Source organism: Macadamia integrifolia, chromosome 13 (genome assembly GCF_013358625.1).
Source record: "Macadamia integrifolia cultivar HAES 741 chromosome 13, SCU_Mint_v3, whole genome shotgun sequence".
Lineage (NCBI taxonomy): Eukaryota > Viridiplantae > Streptophyta > Magnoliopsida > Proteales > Proteaceae > Macadamia > Macadamia integrifolia.
In genome coordinates, this window is record NC_056569.1 from 15381292 (window position 1) to 15401471 (window position 20180).

Genomic DNA, 20180 nt, shown 5'->3' on the forward strand with positions numbered 1-20180 from the left:
TAACATACCTACGAAAATCACGGCACCAATACCACCTCGGCCATGTCGGATTCCTTCACGCACACACAACCAAACACATGGCGATCACGGTATCAGTACCACCTCGGCCACACCGGATCCTGTCATACATCTTCATACAATTCATATCATAATCATAAATGATAAATGTAACATATCATTATCACAGTTGAATAATTACAATTAAATATATAATTCTAAACATGTGAGCAATTTAATAATAATAAACATTCCAAAAATAAACATAGTCCTTCCCTCACTTGGTTTATGATCAGGTGTGTTCAGGTTCAAGTACGGCCACCAATCGATCAAATCAATTCCTGCTTTGGGGCACGTGTGCATCACTATCCTAGACATAAAGGGAATAATACATCAGTACGCGTCGGGAACATCGGGAGGGACCCACACACGTCACCCCCAAAGGGTACAGACACTGTCCCCAAGTGGCAGTACTGTCACCAAAAACACCCACCGAAAATAGGGCATTTCCACTAGAAATATCAGTCATGTTTCTAGTGGAGAAGACAGAGAGCACTTAAGGCTCATTTGTCCAACAAAAACAACCCACTGGAAATAGCTACAGTGTTTCCTGTGCCATATTTTTTGTGGTAATATAGAAAGGTCCAACTCGAATTGGGGCTTTTCGACTTGGGCCCGATCGCCAGGATTTGTTCCGTGGAGTTTGTAGGGGATGTTCCTAGCATCATTCAAAGCCAAGAAAATCCTAATTCCACTTATCCATTTGGGAGATACATTGATCGAATGATCAAAACCCTAGTTGGTCTTTTGGCAATACTTGTTGCCGAAGCTCATCGGGCTTGGTTCGAGCTTGGTAACAACACCGAGAGGGTAAAACATGCATTCTATGACCTTAGCATGGTTTGTACACTCCACCCATACCTAGCTTTTTCTAGGTCAAAATGAAGAGAGAAAATGGTGGAAGTGAGTGTACTTACCTCTGGCAGTGATTCCAGTAACTTGGCGGTAGCCGGCACCAAGGTAAGCCTTCAACCTTCTTTTTCTTCCTTTTATTCTTCCTTCCTCTCCTCTTTCTCTCATCTCATACATTGAGCACAAGGGAAATGAGGATCATTTCCTCATTTCCCAACTTATAACTTAAGTGGAACTTAGGGTCTGTTTGGGTTGGACCTCTTTTAGACCAATCGGGTTAAAATAAATTTCAGGGTACGAGGACCTGACCATTTAGGTCCGTAAAGTGCTTACATCATGAGGAAGGTGTGGAGGATGATTTGGGATTATCCAAAAACATTTATGATGCGAGTGGCGGGAACCATAGGCATTAGAACCCCGATAGTAGCCTGTCAACCCATCGAAAATAGTCACCAGATCCAGGCCTAGGTTGCTTCCAGTGGCTTATTTCTGGTAGCCAAGATAGCTTTGCTATCCCATGGATGGTCTCGCACGAGTAGTTTCCCTCGGACATGCTCAAGCTCATTCGATAATTTTTTATGCGTGCCAAAATTCAAGTGTGGGGAGTCGGGTCACTTACTATCTGGAATCGGAAGGTATGAATCCCCTCCAGTTAGATAGGCAAGCAATGCACGAACATGTGGGGTCATCTCTACCCCCTTGATAATGCACAGCTGCAAGCCAAAACCCGATCGTACTTTCGATCCGAGGCTTGTCACAACAATTCAAATTAGACCGAATTAGGGCACGGGTGTAACATTTATATTTGTCAATCTTGAGGAGAGTAGTAAAGGAGTGGGATTTGCAATCAAATCCTTTGATAACTTTATAACAGAGGGCAATATTATCCATAATACTTCTCTCAACAATAAAGGTAGATTGGTTTGGGCTGACCAGGGAATCTATGACAAGTTGAATCCGGTTAGCAAAGATTTTGGCAATTAATTTATACAGGAGGTTGCAAAGGGAAATTGGCCCGATGTCCATCATAGAGACCACTCCATATTTTTTTGGGATAAGAAATAGGAAGGTGTGGTTAACGTATTTGATTTGGGAAGGGGAGAGGAAGAAACTCTAAATGGCATGGATAAGATCGTTTATGATGATATGTCAATAGGAGGAGAAAAATCCAATTCTAAAACCATCAGGCCTAGGGGCCTTGTTGGATTTATAGGAGAGGACATCCACGTGGATCTCATCATCGAAGGGAATGGTAGTGAAAGAGGGGAGGAGGTGGGAAAGAATGAATTTGTTAATGAGGTTGGGGGGGGGGGGGGTGGAAGAGGTTTGAGAAGTAGGAAGCAGCTTCCAATTTGATGTCCTCCGGCTAGAGGACGGGAGTCTCATTGGAGGAAATAAGCTTGGAGGTGGAGTTGAGATTGGTACGGGCTTTGAGGGATTTGTGAAAGAAGGTAGAATTGGAGTCACCTAGCTTGAGCCACTTGATTTTGTGAAAAGACTACCTTAATATGATTAAAAAAGCTTAAGTGCACAAGAATGAACCATTGTCTAAAGAACTCTTTCTACAAGCCCATAGAAATATGAAATGGTAAAATATGATGAACAAATATACACAAGGCAATCTGAAGACTCATCAAAAGGGAAAAGACATACTTCATAACTTCTATGGTTTTCCTTTGTTGACATCATAAACTTACTACAATATGCTAGTTTTACATGGAGGAACATTCTTTAGAAAATGAGTCATCTTTTTTATTTACATTGTGAAGGGAAATAAAAATTAGAACTCAGGATCAAACATGTCAATATTGTATAATTGAGAACCATTTTCCCATTCTCTTATCCACCACCCCCGCCCCCCAAAAAAAAGTGAAGGGCACATTGGGTAATCTTCTTTCATAAATGAAACAAGCTTTCGTCTACATTGCGAGGAAAAAGAATTTTGAACTTATAATTATCGGTAATTACCAAACATTTGCAAATTCAATAACGAGCTTATATTAAGAATAAGAAATATCCCTCAATCAATCCCTTTGCCTCATTCTTCAAAAACTAAAAAATTGTTTCCGAGTTTCAATTTGTTCATTTGGAATTTCCATATATGTTCATTTGAAGTCCCCAAGATCTCAAAACTACTCTCAAGGCCTAGTAAATAATCATAGTTTAATTACCTCTATGTTAAGATGAAAAACCCAACCATCTAAGAACCGTACAATGCGTATGTAGAGTCATCAAGGTATCCAAAGGAAAAGGCTATTGGAACAAAACATCAAATACTTTAAGATTTCTTGCCACAATAACGCCAAGTATGATGGTACGTAGCTCAATTAAAGGGGTTCCATTTCTCCATAAAGTGGATTCAATATGCAAAAAACACATAGATTGTGGCTAACAAAGAACACCCCTCAAAGAAAAAAGAAAAAAAAAAAAAAAAAAAAAACAACCTTTTTTTTTTTTTGCTAAAATATGCTTTTATTAGTAGAAAAAAAGGAAATACATCAAAAGCAAAAGAAAAAAAAAATGGAACACAGCCTAGACCGCTAGAAAAACTTGCAATCTCCACCTTCGACATGGCCATCAGCAGAGAAAGCAAGAAGCATCCTAGCAGAATCTTAATCTATGCCTGTCCATTGCATCATTTTCTATCTCCAGCATGATGTGCCTCGGGAAGGTCACAGAGGTTTTTGTGATCCCAGTTTTTGAAGCCTTCTTTTCCAGATAATCCGCCACAGCATTAGCCTCGCGAAAACAATGTGAAATTTTCCATGAGATAGAGTTCAGGAATGGGAGAATAGGCACCCATCGTTGGAGCACAAACCACTAAGAAGATGCTAAATGAGTTGCATACCTAACCATCATTATTACGAACAATGCCACCAGCGCCTGCCCTCCCTGAATTCCCCAGAGAGCTCCCATCGACGTTGATTTTAATCCAGTTCGGAGTAGGTTTACACCAATGCACTTTTACCCCAATTTCCTACAGCATAAAATGTCACTGATGCTCTTTGCTTCACCCTTCGATCTGCCCAAGCAAAGGCCAAGCTCTTGGCAAATAGATTCAGACAACCTTTCCACCAAGGAAGAAAATATTAAAATTCATTCTAGCATAAAAATCAACAAAGAATGCAGACAAGCAGAAAGTAATAAGATAAAAAATATTGTGTATAGCATATATTAAGTAATTCTAACATACCTCTTGAAAGGAATAGAAAAGAATACTATCACGGCTATCACCAAGTGCAATTCTTGTAAATTGGATTGTTAAACTTGTTAATTAAGGTTGTGGTGGCTGAGATAGAGCAGTGGATGGCACTGAAGAAATTCCCTACAACATAATTAGAATTAAAAGGCAGTGCAGGTTTAAAAGGATATGAGAAGCACACAAATCATAATTCCACCTTTTTCTTCCCTAACCTGTCCTTTGAATAATGTGGTAAGGTCTTCCCCCAACACCAACAACAACAATGTCAGCATCCAGTACCCTCCCAACCTTCACCTAAACAAAGATGCAATTTGACCATAAGAGACACTTTTCGACAAATGTAGATTACATTTATTGTCACATTTGACTAAGAACTCACCTCCCCATTTGCATTTAGATAAAACCCAACTAAAACTATTCCCTTAATAATTTTGACACCTTTCTTGGCATAATAACCCTCATAACTGCAATGAAGAGCCATTTTATGGATCCCAAAAAAGCATGCAGAAGTATTCTGCTTTCAGCTTCGATAATTTTATAATTTCCATATTAGTCTCAATCTAAATCAATGAATACTAGGATTCCATAAGAGAAGTTAAAATGGCTATCTTACTGCACCATGGTTCAAGATACACTATAGTAACATCAAAATTGTTAATCTTCATTATAGCACTAAGCTCTAGACCAATGTATCCCCCTCTAACAATCTCAGCCTTTCCATCCTTCTTTGCCATAATTGCTTCTATAAGCTTGTCAGCGTCATCAATTTCTCACACATAGAAGATGTTCTTGGCATCAATTCCTAGAAAAAAAAAGTCAGACAACCTAAAGACCTACAAAAGAGAATGCATAAAAAAAATTGCATAGAGGGAGACGGAATCAAATTAAACAGAAAAATCAAGCCTAGTTGCTAGTAAGAACTCTATTTCTTTTCATAAAATATACGGCTTGAAAAATAAATAGAGGATATACAATCACGATTTATCATATAATTAGTACATACTATAGAGCCAGTGGCAATTATCAAAATTTCATACTTATAGGTTTCTCCAGGTGCACTAGTAAGAGTCTTGGAAGCTGTAACTACTTTCACTGTTTCAGTGCCAAGGAACAACTCTACGCCTGCTACAAGTGGTAATAACAGATAAGAACAAATTATAAAACAGTACTACCAAAAATCTTTCAAATATTCATGTGAATAATCATATATCATCCTAGAGCTAACATATAACATTTCAAAAAATATGAATCATCACCATTCTCAATGTACAAAAAAGCAACTACAGGAAATCAAGTCTCCAACTTATTATAAGGGAATATTTGTTTTCCAGGCACACTCACTAATTAGCAAAACACTACATCCATCTGCCCTGTAATTCTCATAGAGAAATTCATGCTAACAAAAAATAATTAACAGATTTCACATCATTTTTACAAAGATAGCACCAGTAAGGGATTTCCACCACTTATTCCTCAAACAATCAATATTCTATAGTGACTAGCTTATCCCAAATCATTCTGCATTAACTATGAAATAAAATTAGAAAAAAGATACCTTATTGGGAATAAGAATGAAAAGGGGAAAGCATATAACATAATTATAAGGATTCAAAATGTCTTATTTTGGTTTAGAGTGTTCCTAGCTACCACTTTATTGGCAACAGACTAAAGAAAAGGAGCCTAGAAAGTTTCCGGAAACCACAAGGTATTTTTATGGGACTACGGTCACTAAATAGCTAGTAACACCCAGCACAACAATAGGACTATGATACCCTATCTCAAAACATAGATGTATGCCTCAGGTGCTAGGTCATTAGTTGTACTGAGGGTAGTTGGGCTTCTTACTTGGCTAGTGAAGTGTACACAAATGGCAAGGTTACCCTACTGTGTCTTTGTATATGAAGCTAAGTGATTGAAGTAAGTGGGCCTACTTTGGGTTCCCAAGGTTATGAACCTACCTGACTTAAGGACCCGGGGTAAATGACTGTTAGGTGGGCATAATTGAGGCCATCGGCAAGTCACTTAGCTGACCTCCAGCCAGCCAGTGCCACCTGCTAGTGGTGCTATCTGCAGCCAAATGGCATTAATTCTCAATGGATCCCACATCCTAACGGGCGTGCCTCAGCCATTTACCTAGGCTGATAGAGCATCAAATCCTGTTCATGTGGCACCCGATATGCAAAAGATCAGGTGGATCCACATGGCAGCATTAAAGATGAATGTAATTTAAGGATTTTGGACCTTACTTCCAAACAGGCCTTATTGGGAGAATAATAGCCATTACAAATACCAATCCATACTCCCGTTTGTTCATGTCATCCTCCCATTTACTGAAATTGTTGGGGAGAGGAGAGGAAAAGAAAGGAGAAGAAGGAGACGAAGAAGAGAAGAATAAGGAGAAGGAGAAGGAGAAAAGGCTGGTTCTTGGAGCTGCTTGGGCTGCATGGAGGCTGCAAGCTGCTGTTATCCTCCTGTTGCTGTTCTCCTGCTACTGTAGCTAAGGTGGTGTTTATGTTGTAGTTTAGATGATGGTGAAAGCAAAGGAGCTAATGTGCATGGCTGCTGTCCAAGCTTGAAGCAAGCAAGCTGAGAAGTGCAAGAGCTTTCCAAGCTGAAATTCTGCGACAAATGTTGTGTTACTGCTGTCCAAATTTGGTTTCAGCTGAGTTACTACTGCACCTGCTGTTGTGCTACTGCTGTACTTGTCCAGAGAGGTAAATTTCATCTCTATAAATTGTTGTACAGTAGGTTGTATTCATATAAAATAGAAGTTCAATCCATTTCCAAAGCATGCAGCCACCCAGAATTGGGAACCTTGGACTGCATGCAAGGGAATTGAAATGAATTCAGTTACAGGGACTTAATATGTGTATGTATGCATGCTGCCCCTGTGGTACTTTGGTGGAATTTAGTTTTCTACTAGTCTCTGCAGTCTCTCACAGCTGATTTTGGCTAGGATGTGTGGGATTGCTATCCTAGATATGGAAAATCCAGCTGTAGAGGGAAAATTGGTCATTTGTGTTTGCTGTCCATCAAATAAACTTATGTACTGTCTCTACAGTCACCAAAAACTAGGTTTCAGAATTTGCATGTAGTGGATTTCCATCCTAGAGCTGAAAACCCAGGTACAGAGATGAAGCTTATGCAATAAGCTGGCTGAATTTTTAAATTGGGATAAGAAAACCATAGGCCCTTTGCAGCCGTTAGTTTTTCTCAGAATATACTTGCTGATCAGTTAGACCTAAAAGACATATACCACTGGAAACACTAACCGAAAAAAAAGGGGGGGGGGGGGGAAGCATAAGAGCGTAAGGGTAAGGGGTCTTACTCTCAATGTATACCCTTATACCTGTTAAGTGAGGCAATTAAGAAATTTTCGTGTATTAGTATAAAGTCAAATACAAACACAAACATATTCCAAAGCCCAGCCTAATAGCCCAGTGGCCATTTAACGATAACCCCAATAACCCATCTTATCAATTATCAAAGCTTATAGCCAGTGGCCCATTTCCCACACAAATATCTTACCATTATAGTTACAGGTTGAAGTAAAATAAAGACACTTTACCAACCTCAATACCCTTCCGGGTAATTAGAATATTTACATTTTTACCCTACGGGTAACACTAGAGGCCCTACGTCCCGTGGAAAGGAAGAGTATAACCATTTCCCTACCAGTAGCCCCCGTTGGAGTTGTAATACTTATGTTATAGCTACAGGTTTAAGTTGTTACACCCAAACCCTAAAACTTCCTATTTAATGTTCAGGTGCGATGCCGGAGGACACCAGTACCAGTGAGCACTGGGTTGCATCCGTCTGTTGCCGAGGAAGGAAGGGCAACCCCACTTGCACCTGCTACCCATGCTTAAGTAATTGGAAGGGATTCCAGACCCGAAGGGAAAGTTCAGTTGAACCTCACACACATTAGAAACCCTGGAGAAGGCCCCACTCAACCAGAGGAGAAATCGCCATACAAAGTGACCAGTTTAGCCTTCACCGGCTGATGGTCACCGATGGATGGAGCATCCACCGGTGAACACCCTCCTGTGAGAATACTGGCCAAAAATGGGTTAATTTGCCATGGGACCCGGATCTACGCACCCGTGCACATCAAACCACCCCCAATAGTTGGTACAACCTATTGGGGAATAGATTAACGTATCCGGACACCCTAAGGTGGGCCCGTTAGTGCCGAATAACGGAATAACCTGGTATTGGGTAAAAACCCATTAATTCCCCAAACAGCCCTTAGTGGGACTTAAGTGGCTATAAATAGGGCTCTTACCATACATTTCTTCTCCTACCAAAATAGAAAGAAGGAAAGGGAGAAAGAAGAAGAAGAAGAAGAAGAAGGAGAAGGAGAGGAAGGAAGGAGGAAGGCTAGGGCTCCATTCTTGAGGTAAGCCCATATGCTCATCTCTCCACACACACACATAAATCTCTATCTATCTCTCCCTCTCCTTCCCATTACACTCTTTATTGGGAGTAATGGAGACCCAACCAAATTCCACCTACCCAACCATAAATACTACATAATGGGAGAGGGAAATTAGAGTAAGAGACCTACATTGGCAAGGTTATTCACTTAACCTTGGGTCTAAGGACAAATCCTTATGAAATCCCTACCCAAAACCTTAGGATTTGGGAATTTGAACAAATCCTCTATGACCTAACACCCTAACCTAATCCTAAGTTGGGGAAAATGAAATTAAACCTAGGTATGGTGTGTTAGAGTGATCTCATGAGCCATTAATGACCATTCCATGAGATCAAGCTAAGTCTTCCCCAACGTATCCTAACCTAGACTTGTGTATTGAGGAAATTGGGTGTATCTTAAAACCCTATGTTGATCCACTCACTAATTTCACTAAACTAAAGCTAAGTGAAGTGTGTGAGGATACCCTACATGAAAAACCAACCCTAAAATCACAAAATCCAATTTGTAAACTATATAAAAGAAGGAGAAAGGGGAATGGAGTTGGGAAATGACACCCCACTGAAAAATACGTATTTCCACCACCATACACAGGGGCCACAGGGCCAATAGGGCTGATCTGGGCAAGAAAACCCCAGTTTTACCTTCACCGGCGGATGGTCACCGGCCAGCCGGTGAAGGTAGGAACCATCCACCGGTGAAAATATTGCAGGATGTGCATTCCATTCGGATTCATCCACCGGTGAACTCACCGACAGATGACCATCCACCGGTGAACTCACCGACGGATGACCATCCACCGGTGAACTCACCGACGGATGACCATCCACCGGTGAGAATCCACCAGTGAACCATTTTAAAGTTAATTTTTAATCCTTTTAATTAGGGCACAAGTCTTAGTGTCCCACTCCTCTATGAATAACTGAATAACCTAAGAACACTATATATCCTAGGAGTGAAACCGAGAAGTGATGGGGACATGCAACACGAAACCATCAACTATCTACCGCCATCTAGAAAATGAGGTGAGGAGATTTTGTTTGTTTTTATGGAATGCTTGCATCATAATGCATATATGTGAATGAATTTTATCATTTTGCATATTATATGGTGTTGATGTGGCATGAGAATGTGGATTATGATTGTGCATGTGTGAGTGTGTGTGTGTGACTGGGGTGCAGGGTGGCCAATGGTTGGTGCCGGCGGCACTGCATGGTCAGGGTGCATGTGTGCGTGTGGGTGTGTGACTGGGGTGCAGGGTGGCCAACGGTTGGTGTCGGTGGCACTGCATGCTCAAGGTGCATGTGTGCATGTGGGTGTGTGACTGGGGTGCTGGGTGGCCAACGGTTGGTGCCGGTGGTACCGCATGTCAGGGTGTGTGTGTGTGTCTGTGCATGTGACTAGGGTGCAGGGTGGCCAACGGTTGGTGCCGACGGCACTGCATGCTCAGGGTGAGTGTGTGTGTGACTAGGGTGCAGGGTGGCCAATGGTTGGTGCCGGCGGCACTGCATGCTCAAGGTTTGTGTGAGTGGGTGAGTGTGATTGAATTGTGTTGTGGCATATTAGAATGCATTGGGCTAGGATAACCACCCTGGTGCTACAACCCTTGCCAATAGGGGTTTACGTACTGGCTAATCCTCTCGTCCGACGGTCTGTGTTTGGGGACGATTTCTGGTGACTGAGGTGCGAAGATGCCAGCATCGTGACAGAACCTCACGTGATGTTTGATTGGGTGACGGGTATACCCTACATGCGATGTTGGATTCGATGTAGTGGTATCATGGGAGTGTTATTAATAGGGCTTTACCGGGTAACGATGTGGTTCCAGAACCGGCACGCTTTTGACTCGTAACTAACTAGTATCCCTAGGGACTGATAATGTACATTCATAACTGGGGATAACACCTACGTTGCAGTAGCACTTACACCCCCTTTGGACTTAGAAATTGTTGCTTAGGATTTCTTGATAATAAATGGATCATGTCATTGCACTCACATAATTGCATTCATATTGATGTGGTCGGGCATGAATATTCATACTATTGCATTTTCTTGGATTGTCATGATTGCTTATGTGTGTTACCCTCACTGGACTTTGTGGAAGCTCACCCCCTGTTGTTGCCCCTTTTTAGATGTTGATTCAAGAAATCCTTTGGAAACTGTAATCGAGGTCCCGGATCCCTACGGAGGTGACCTCTGGGATGAGGAGCTGGTTGTGCACGAGGATGGATGCGTGTGCGATGATTGTGCATTTGGAGCACTCTGAGGATGGGAGTATCATCTTCTATTTTTTATTCTTCTTGTACTTAACAGATGTAGCCCTATGGGGGCATAACTGTAATTATGATTAAGATGTGAAAACATTCTTTTGTGTAAATATGGTAAATATCAATAGAAATCACCAGTTGATATATATTTTGTTTATATTATAAGTATGTGATTTTAGAATTCATTTCATAATCTTATGAACTTAAAGTACTACATCGTGGATCCTAGATGGATGGTGGACACGTGTGCATGTCCATGTCGCCAGCCTTCAGGTGAGTGGAGGCGGGGTGTGACAACGAGTGGTATCAAAGCGCGATACTCTACTTTAAGTTATAAATTTATGAAATGTTAGGACTACTGGTGATTACTGGTGATTAGGTTATAAATAAAAGCTTAAAGATAAGTACATAAATCATAGTTCACACATAGGAGACATGTTGAAGATAGAAGCCGATAACACTGATAATTTCATTAATAACAAATTCAGCTTACAACTTTAAGAGAGGAGAATACAAGACTTAACTAGGAGCAAATTACATAGACGATAACTACCTACTGAATAACTCTCAAGTTAATAACACTAATGGCACAAATAAAACATAATAGGATCACAATCCTAAGAACAAGATTGAAAGATAGGAGGACCTAGGAAAAACTACTGCTGGGGTGGATCACTGGGTGGTACCAAAGAAACAGGAGTAGTATCTGCTATCCCAAAGTAAGTGTCCCACCTACGGGTCCATACCTCCAGATGACTGACCCTATCATCAATGCTGTCCAGACGGGTATTCAGACCCCGAAAACCTGTTTCCATAGCCTACATCACCCGATCCCAACCTATTGCATCACTTGGTGCGGTCGAAGAAGAAGTGCCACCAGCATATTGAGATGAAGTGTAAGGAGGAGGTGGGGTAGTTACCCTACGGCCTTGACGCAATGGAGGTCCATCATCTTCACTATCCTCCCCATCTTCCTCGCTCTCCTCGGCCTCCTCGTCGTTTTCCATATCCAAATCCTGGTTACCTCCTATAGGGGCCATTACCGGCACCCCCTCAACATCACTACCATCATTAGGGTCAACCTTCATCTTCACTAAGGAGTGTAAATCGAAAGGATACCTCTTGGCTCCATCTGTAGGCTCGTCAGCATAGGGGACCCTAACGTGTACAAAATACTAATAAGGAGAATTTCGTAAAGTAAATTTCCATCATTTGGGTACTTGGCCCGGTATGCCATATGCCGCATCAATAGGTATGGGAGGTTGATCTGGAGACCCACATACAACACAGGGTAACATAGGCCTGGAGAAGAGAAACTTCATTGAAATGACCTCCAGCTGGTAATATGTTTAACTGAACTACCCTACAAAGCACCTTGGGCGTGGTCCTGAAGCGACTGAACCTAGCCCATCCACTAGTGGTTCCAGTCAACTGCCGACACATCTCATCTAAACTATCTTGGGGAAGGAAGGCTCCCCTTCTAGTCTTGGAAGCACAATATACACTCTTCTCGGCACTTGAAATCCCAGTAATAGCACCAAACTTGGCTGTGGTGAAGGAGAGGTCTACTCCAATAACTCGGCTCATGAGACGATAATCATTCTCCCCTACTTCCTCGCCCCTCAGATTGTAAAAGAACATTTAGACCAAGCGAGTATAACATCTGTCCCCCGGGTCTAACAGCGGTGACCAACCCAGTGCCTGGAACTGCCTCGTTATACCAAAGGAAGGCATCTGACCATGCAATATTGCCTTCTCGGAATCCACAAGTTTACTTCCAAACAACCCCCATTTCTGCACACTCTCCGCAGAGCTAAACCAAAATCTTTCAAAGTTAGGTTTTGGAGGAGCTGGAATCTCCCTCGCAGCATTTCGACTACGTGTGTCTCTTCCAGAATTCATGACCTGCATACAAACAAAACAAATATACATATCCAACTTAGTGTATACAAAAGGAAAGGCACATTTGGAAAGAATGCAAGAAATTTCACATAAATCACTAGTTAGGGTTTCACAGAGAAGAAAATTTGGGGAAAATGGAAAATCTAGCAAAAATGGGAGGAAAACCTTACCTCTTGTGCAAAATGTGGCATGGATTGGTGGCAAAAATAACCGGATGATGTTCTTCCAACCTTGGGAGAGCTCTCCGGTCATTCTTGGCAAGAAAAGGAAGAGGTTATGGTGAAAATGGGAGTTCTCGGCCAGCCCTTTTAAAAGACAGTAAAAGTGTTCACCGGCTGGCCGGTGAAACAATTACCATCCACCGGTGAACACTTTAAGTAATTTTTAGACCTTGCGGATCCATCAGCCGGTGATTTCCGGCGGATGATCATCCACCGGTGAAGGTAAAAAGGTGAGAATTTATTTTCTTTTCTTTATATGTGTGGGTCCATTTTACATATTTTTCTTCCCTGAATGAGTGGATACGGAGGATGTGGGTGTTTGAACCTAGTACATATAAAGACTTGAATATGCATGCTCAGGGCAAGTGTTTTATGTATTGAGAAGAAAATTGTATTCAAACTTCGAGAAGGAGGTGAGTTTGTTTACAAAGGGAGAAAAGTCAAGAAGTCCAAGAAACTAGTGATATCTGCACTTGAAGTGAGAAGATTACTAGAGTAAGGATGTGAGGCCTATTTGGCATCTGTGATTGACACAACTGAGGAGAGTAAGTCGGTAGAGGAAATAGAAGTAGTGAAAGAATTTTCAGACATCTTTCCTGACGACTTACCTGGACTACCCCCGGACCGAGAGACTGAATTCACTATTGATCTGATCCCTAGGGCAACACCTATATCAAAAGCTCCATATAGGATGGCACTTTCAGAACTGAAGGAGTTGAAGGAACAATTACAAGATTTATTGGAGAAAGGGTTCATCCGACCTAGTGTGTCCCCATGTGGATCACCGATACTCTTTGTTAGGAAGAAGGATGGGAGTATGAGAATGTGCATAGACTACAGGGAACTCAATAAGCTAACTATCAAGAATAGGTATCCGTTGCCTAGAATCGATGATCTCTTTGATCAATTGCAAGGTGCAACCACATTCTCCAAAATTGACCTTAGATCTGGTTATCATCAACTCAAGATTAGAGAGGGTGACATCAGGAAGACAGCTTTTAGGACCCGTTATGGACACTATGAGTTCCTAGTTATGCCATTTAGACTAACCAATGCCCCTGCAATGTTCATGGAGTTTATGAATAGAGTATTCCACAATATGTTAGACAACTTTGTCATCGTATTCATTGACGAAATTTTAATCTATTCGAAGAGCCAGCAAGAACATCCTACCCGTTTGAGATTTACCCTTCAGAGATTGAGAGAGAAGCAGTTGTATGCAAAATTTAGTAAATGTGAGTTTTGGCTTACACAAGTGCATTTCTTAGGGCATATTGTCTCAGAGAAGGGCATTAAAGTTGATCCTGGAAAGGTAAAGGTTGTGGTAGAATGGGAGGCACCTAAGAATGTAGGTGAAATCCATATTTTCCTGGGGTTAGCAGGGTACTACAGAAGTTGAAAATTTCTCACGCATTTCTGGACCTATGACTCGACTAACACGGAAGGGAGTGAAATTTGAATGGTCTAAGGAATGTGAAGGAAGTTTCTAGGAATTGAAGCGGAAATTAATAACAGCTACAGTACGCACTATTCCAGAAGGCAACGCTGGAATGGTAGTATATAGTGATGCATCCAAGTTGGGCTTAGGCTGTGTGTTGATGCAAAATGGCAAGGTTGTAGCATATGCATCTCGACAGCTGAAGGACTATGAAAAGAATTACCCCACTCATGACTTGGAGTTAGCAGCGGTCATTTTTGCTTTAAAGATCTGGCGGCATTATTTATATAGGGAAAAGAGTGAGATCTACAACGATCATAAGAGTTTGAAATACTTTTTCACCCAAAAGGAGCTGAATATGAGACAAAGAAGATGGTTGGAACTGATAAAGGATTATGACTGCACCATCCATTACCATCCGGGGAAGGCCAACGTAGTGGCTGATGCATTGAGCCAGAAGTCTCAGACTCTATCCCTAGCAGCCTTGACTATGAATGAACAATTGATTGAGGAAGCTAGAAGAATGGATCTGGAACTACTAACGAATGAGGCGACAGTGACCTTGGTCGCACTTATGATACAACCATCGTTAGTGGAGAAAATCCAAGTCTCTCAAGTACTAGATGAGGATCTTTAGAAAATAGTAAGCGATATCAAAGAAGGAAGACAAAAATATTTAAATTTCAAGTTGACTGAAGATGGGGTCCTCATGTTCAAAGATAGACTTTGCGTACCAAAGGATGAAGAGATGAGGAAATTAATATTGAAAGAAGCTCACAGTTCACCCTACTCCATCCAATCAGGTAGTACAAAAATGTACGAGGATTTGAAGAAGTCCTATTGGTGGTGTGGCATGAAAACTGACGTAGCCACCCATGTAGCCAAATGCTTGAATTGTCAACAGATCAAAGCAGAAAGGTAAAGGCCACACACATGGCTTATTACAACCCCTACCCGTACTAGAATGGAAATGGGAAAACATTACCATGGATTTTGTCACAGGACTGCCATGTACTCAGAAAGGGAATGACACCATCTGGGTAATTGTAGACCGACTGACCAAGGTGGCCCACTTCATCCCTATGAAGATTACTTACTCCATGGAAAAGTTGGCTCAAATGTTGACAATATTGTCCGATTACATGGGGTACCAGCAAGCATTGTCTCTGACCACGATGCCAGATTCACCTCCAACTTCTGGAAATGTCTACAGACAGCAATGGGGACACAACTGAATTTCAGCACAGCATTCCATCCACAGACAGATGGGCAGTCAGAGAGGACTATACAGACCCTAGAGGATATGTTGCGGGCTTGTGTATTGGATATGAGCTATAGTTGGGATGAGCACTTGTCACTCATAGAGTTCTCCTACAACAATAGCTACCAGGCTACTATAGGCATGGCACCTTATGAAGCCCATTATGTTAAGAAATGCAGAACGACTTGGTATTGGGATGAAGTTGGAGAAAGGAGGATCCTAGGCCCAGAACTGATCCAAGCCACTTGTGAGAAAGTGGATGTAATCAGGGAGAGAATTAAGGAGGCTCAATCAAGACAGAAAAACTATGCGGATGTCGACGGAAGCACCTAGAGTTTGAGGTGGGCAATAATTTTTTTTTAAAAGTATCCCCAATGAGAGGAGTGAAGAGGTTTGGCAAGAAGGGAAAGCTAAATCCTCGATATATGGGACCTTATGAAATATTGGGTCGAGTCAGAACAGTAGCTTACCGGGTCGATATGCCACCCGAATTAGAAGGAGATCATAATGTGTTTCATGTTTCCATGCTCAAGAAATATGTTTCCGATCCAGCTCATATTTTGACACATGTACCCTTGGAACTTGATGCTGATTGGAAGTATGTAGAATAGCCAGAAGAAATCACTGACAGGAGAGACCACATTCTTCGCAATCGGACTATTTCTTATGTACTAGTCAAGTGGAGGAATCACTCCAGACAAGAAGCGTCTTGGGAACATGAGGAGGAAATGAAGAAGAAATATCCTCAGTTGTTTGGATCACCAGGTACGTCAAATTTCGGGGACGAAATTTCTTGTAAGGAGGGGGAATGTTATACCCGAACCCTAAAACTTCCTATTTAATGTTCAGGTGCGACTCCGGAGGACACCAATACCAGTGAGCACTGGATTGCATCCGTCTTTTGTCGAGGAAGGAAGGGCGACTCCACTTGCACCTGCTACCCATGCTTAAGTAATTGCAAGGGATTCCGGACCCAAAGGGAAAGGTTAGTTGAACCTCACACACACTAGAAACCCTGGAGAAGTCCCCACTCAAACAAAGGAGAAGTCGCCATACAAAGTGACCAGTTCAGCCTTCACCGGCTGATGGTCACTGGTGGATGCTGGATGGAGCATCCACCGGTGAGAATACTGGCCGAAAATTGGTTAATTTGTCATGGGACCCGGATCTTCGCACTCGTGCACATCAAACCACCCCCAATAGTTGGTACAACCTATTGGGGAATAGATTAACGTATCCGGACACCCTAAGGTGGGCCCATTAGTGCCAAATAATGGAATAACCTGGTATTGGGTAAAAACCCATTAATTCCCCAAACAACCCTTAGTGGGACTTAAGTGCCTATAAATAGGGCTCTTACCATACATTTCTTCTCCTACCAAAATAGAAAGAAGGAAAGGGAGAAAGAAGAAGAAGAAGAAGAAGGAGAAGGAGAGGAAGGAAGAAGGAAGGCTAGGGCTCCATTCTTGAGGTAAGCCCATATGCTCATCTCTCCAAACACACACACATAAATCTCTATCTATCTCTCTCTCTCCTTCCCATTTCACTCTTTATTGGGAGTAATGGAGACCCAACCAAATTCCACCTGCCCAACCATAAATACTACATAATGGGAGAGGGAAATTAGACTAAGAGACCTACATTGGCAAGGTTATTCACTCAACCTTGGGTCTAAGGACAAATCCCTATGAAATCCCTACCCAAAACCCTAGGATTTGGGAATTTGAACAAATCCTCTATGACCTAACACCCTAACCTAATCCTAAGTTGGGAAAAATGAAATTAAACCTAGGTATGGTGTGTGAGAGTGATCTCATAAGCCATTAATGACCATTTCATGAGATCAACCTAAGTCTTCCCCAATGTATCCTAACCTAGACTTGTGTATTGAGGAAATTGGGTGTATCTTGAAACCCTATATTGATTCACTCACTAATTTCACTAAACCTAAGCCAAGTGAAGTGTGTGAGGATACCCTACATGAAAAACCAACCCTAAAATCACAAAACCCAATTTGTAAACTATACAAAAGAAGGAGAAAGGGGAATGGAGTTGGGAAATGACACCCCACTGAAAAATACGTATTTCCACCACCATACGCAGGGGCCACAAGGCCAATAGAGCTGATCTGGGCAAGAAAACCCCAGTTTTACCTTCACCGACAGATGGTCACCGGCCAGTCGGTGAAGGCAGGAACCATCCACCGGTGAAAATATTGTAGGATGTGCATTCCGTTCGGATTCATCCACCGGTGAACTCACCGGCGGATGAGAATCCACCAGTGAACCATTTTAAAGTTAATTTTTAATCCTTTTAATTGGGGCACGAGTCTTAGTGTCCCACTCCTCTATGAATAACCGAATAACCTAAAAACATTATGTATCCTAGGAGTGGAACCGAGAAGTGACGGGGACACGTAACACGAAACCATCAACTATCTACCGCCATCTAGAACACGAGGTGAGGGGATTTTGTGTGTTTTTATGGAATGCTTACATCATAATGCATATGTGAATGAATTTATCATTTTGTATATTATTAGATTATTCCTTATATATGGTGTTGATGTGGCATGAGAATGTGGAATACGATTATGCATGTGTGTGTGACTGGGGTGCAGGGTGGCCAATGGTTGGTGCCGACGACACTGCATGGTCAGGGTACATGTACGCGTGTGGGTGTGTGACTGGGGTGCAGGGTGGCCAACGGTTGGTGCCTGCGGCACTGCATGCTTAGGGTGCATGTGTGCGTGTGGGTGTGTGACTGGGGTGCAGGGTGGCCAACGGTTGGTGCCGGTGGCACTGCATGCTCAGGGTGAGTGTGTGTGTGTGTGAATGGGGTGCAGGGTGGCCAATGGTTGGTGCCGATGACACTGCATGCTCAAGGTGTGTGTGAGTGTGTGTGTGATTGAATTGTGTTGTGGCATATTAGAATGCATTGGGCTAGGATAACCACCTTGGTGCTACAACCCTTGCCAATAGGGGTTTACATATTGGCTAATCCTCTCGTCCGACAGTCCGTGGTTGGGGACGATTTTCGGTGACTGAGGTGCGAAGATGCCAACGTCGTGACTCACCCTCACGCGATGTTTGATTCAGTGATGGGCATACCCTACATGCGATGTTGCATTCGATGTAGTGGTATCATGGGAGTGTTATTAATAGGGGTTTGCCGGGTAACGATGTGGTTCCAAAACCGGCACGCTCCTGACTCGCAACTAGGTAGTATCACTGGGGACTGATAACGTACATTCATAATTGGGGATAACACCTACGTTGCAGTAGCACTTAGACCCCCTTTGGACTTAGAAATTATTGCTTAGAATTGCTTGATAATAAATGGATCATGTCATTGCATTCATATTGATGTGGTCGGCCATAAATATTCATACTGTTGCATTTTCTTGGATTATCATGATTGCTTGTGTGTGTTACCCTCACTGGGCTTCGTGGAAGCTCACCCCCTATTGTTACCCCTTTTTAGATGTTGATTCAGGAAATCCTTTGGAAACTGTAATCAAGGTCCCGGCTCTCTACGGAGGTGACCTCTGGGATGAGGAGCTGGTTGCGCACAAGGATGGATGCGTGTGCGATGATTGTGCATTTGGAGCACTCTGAGGATGGGAGTATCATCTTCTATTTTTTATTCTTTTTGTACTTAACAGATGTAGCCCTATGAATTATGATTAAGATGTGAAAACATTCTTTTGTGTAAATATGGTAAATATCAATAGAAATCATCAGTTGATATATATTTTGTTTATATTATAAGTATGTGATTTTAGAATTCATTTTATAATCTTATGAACTTAAAGTACTACATCGTGGATCCTAGATGGATGGTGGACACGTGTGCCTGTCCATGTCGCCAGCCTTCATGTGAGTGGAGGCGGGGTATGACATAAGTAAATCTAATGTTAACATGAAGAGAGGTAATAAGAAATATTGGGATACCTTTCCTATGCAGTGGCAAGAGTAAAATCATCAAATCCTTCAAGCTGCGTCACTAAGTCAGGAAAACAAAAGTTTGTCGATGCCGTTAGTTTTTCTCATAATATACTTGCTGATTAGTTAAACTTAAAACCAATAAAGCAATGACACTAATAGCTAAGGTTCTAGTTTTTTTTTTTTTTTTAAATTAAACTTCTTCTAGCTAGGTAATGTTGCTTCCACCAAAGGTATGATTGCCTAGGTTTTTCTATTTATTCTTCCTCTCTCTTCCAATTTCAAGAAAGTTTTTGCCAAATACAAACTTAAACCATCAGTATAACTATTTTCCACTCAAGCTTTAAATTTCTAGTATCACATGCGAATCACCCAAACCTAACAATTTCTCAAACCCAATCCAGCAGCCAAACTATACCACCTAATCCCTATTGCCACAGGTAGGAAATTCTCTTCTTTACTATCAAAACCTCCGTAGAATCCTAGGGATCCCATCTGCAGTTCTGAATTTGTTCTCTGTAACAATATTTTCATGGTACTTCTTGATCATTTTCAATCCTAATCCTTGTTCTCTAATTCAAAAGGGGTGCTGGTAAAAAGC

General features: G+C 41.9%; 1 long non-coding RNA gene across 1 annotated transcript; it reads right to left on the minus strand.

Moving 5' to 3' along the window:
* Positions 1-3875: 3875 nt before the first annotated feature.
* On the minus strand, positions 3876-6259 carry LOC122060209. The gene is made up of 3 exons (XR_006134279.1): positions 4324-6259; positions 4103-4234; positions 3876-3976 (listed from the first exon to the last, which is right to left on the minus strand). It is a non-coding gene; the product is annotated as an uncharacterized LOC122060209 (long non-coding RNA).
* Positions 6260-20180: the final 13921 nt, after the last annotated feature.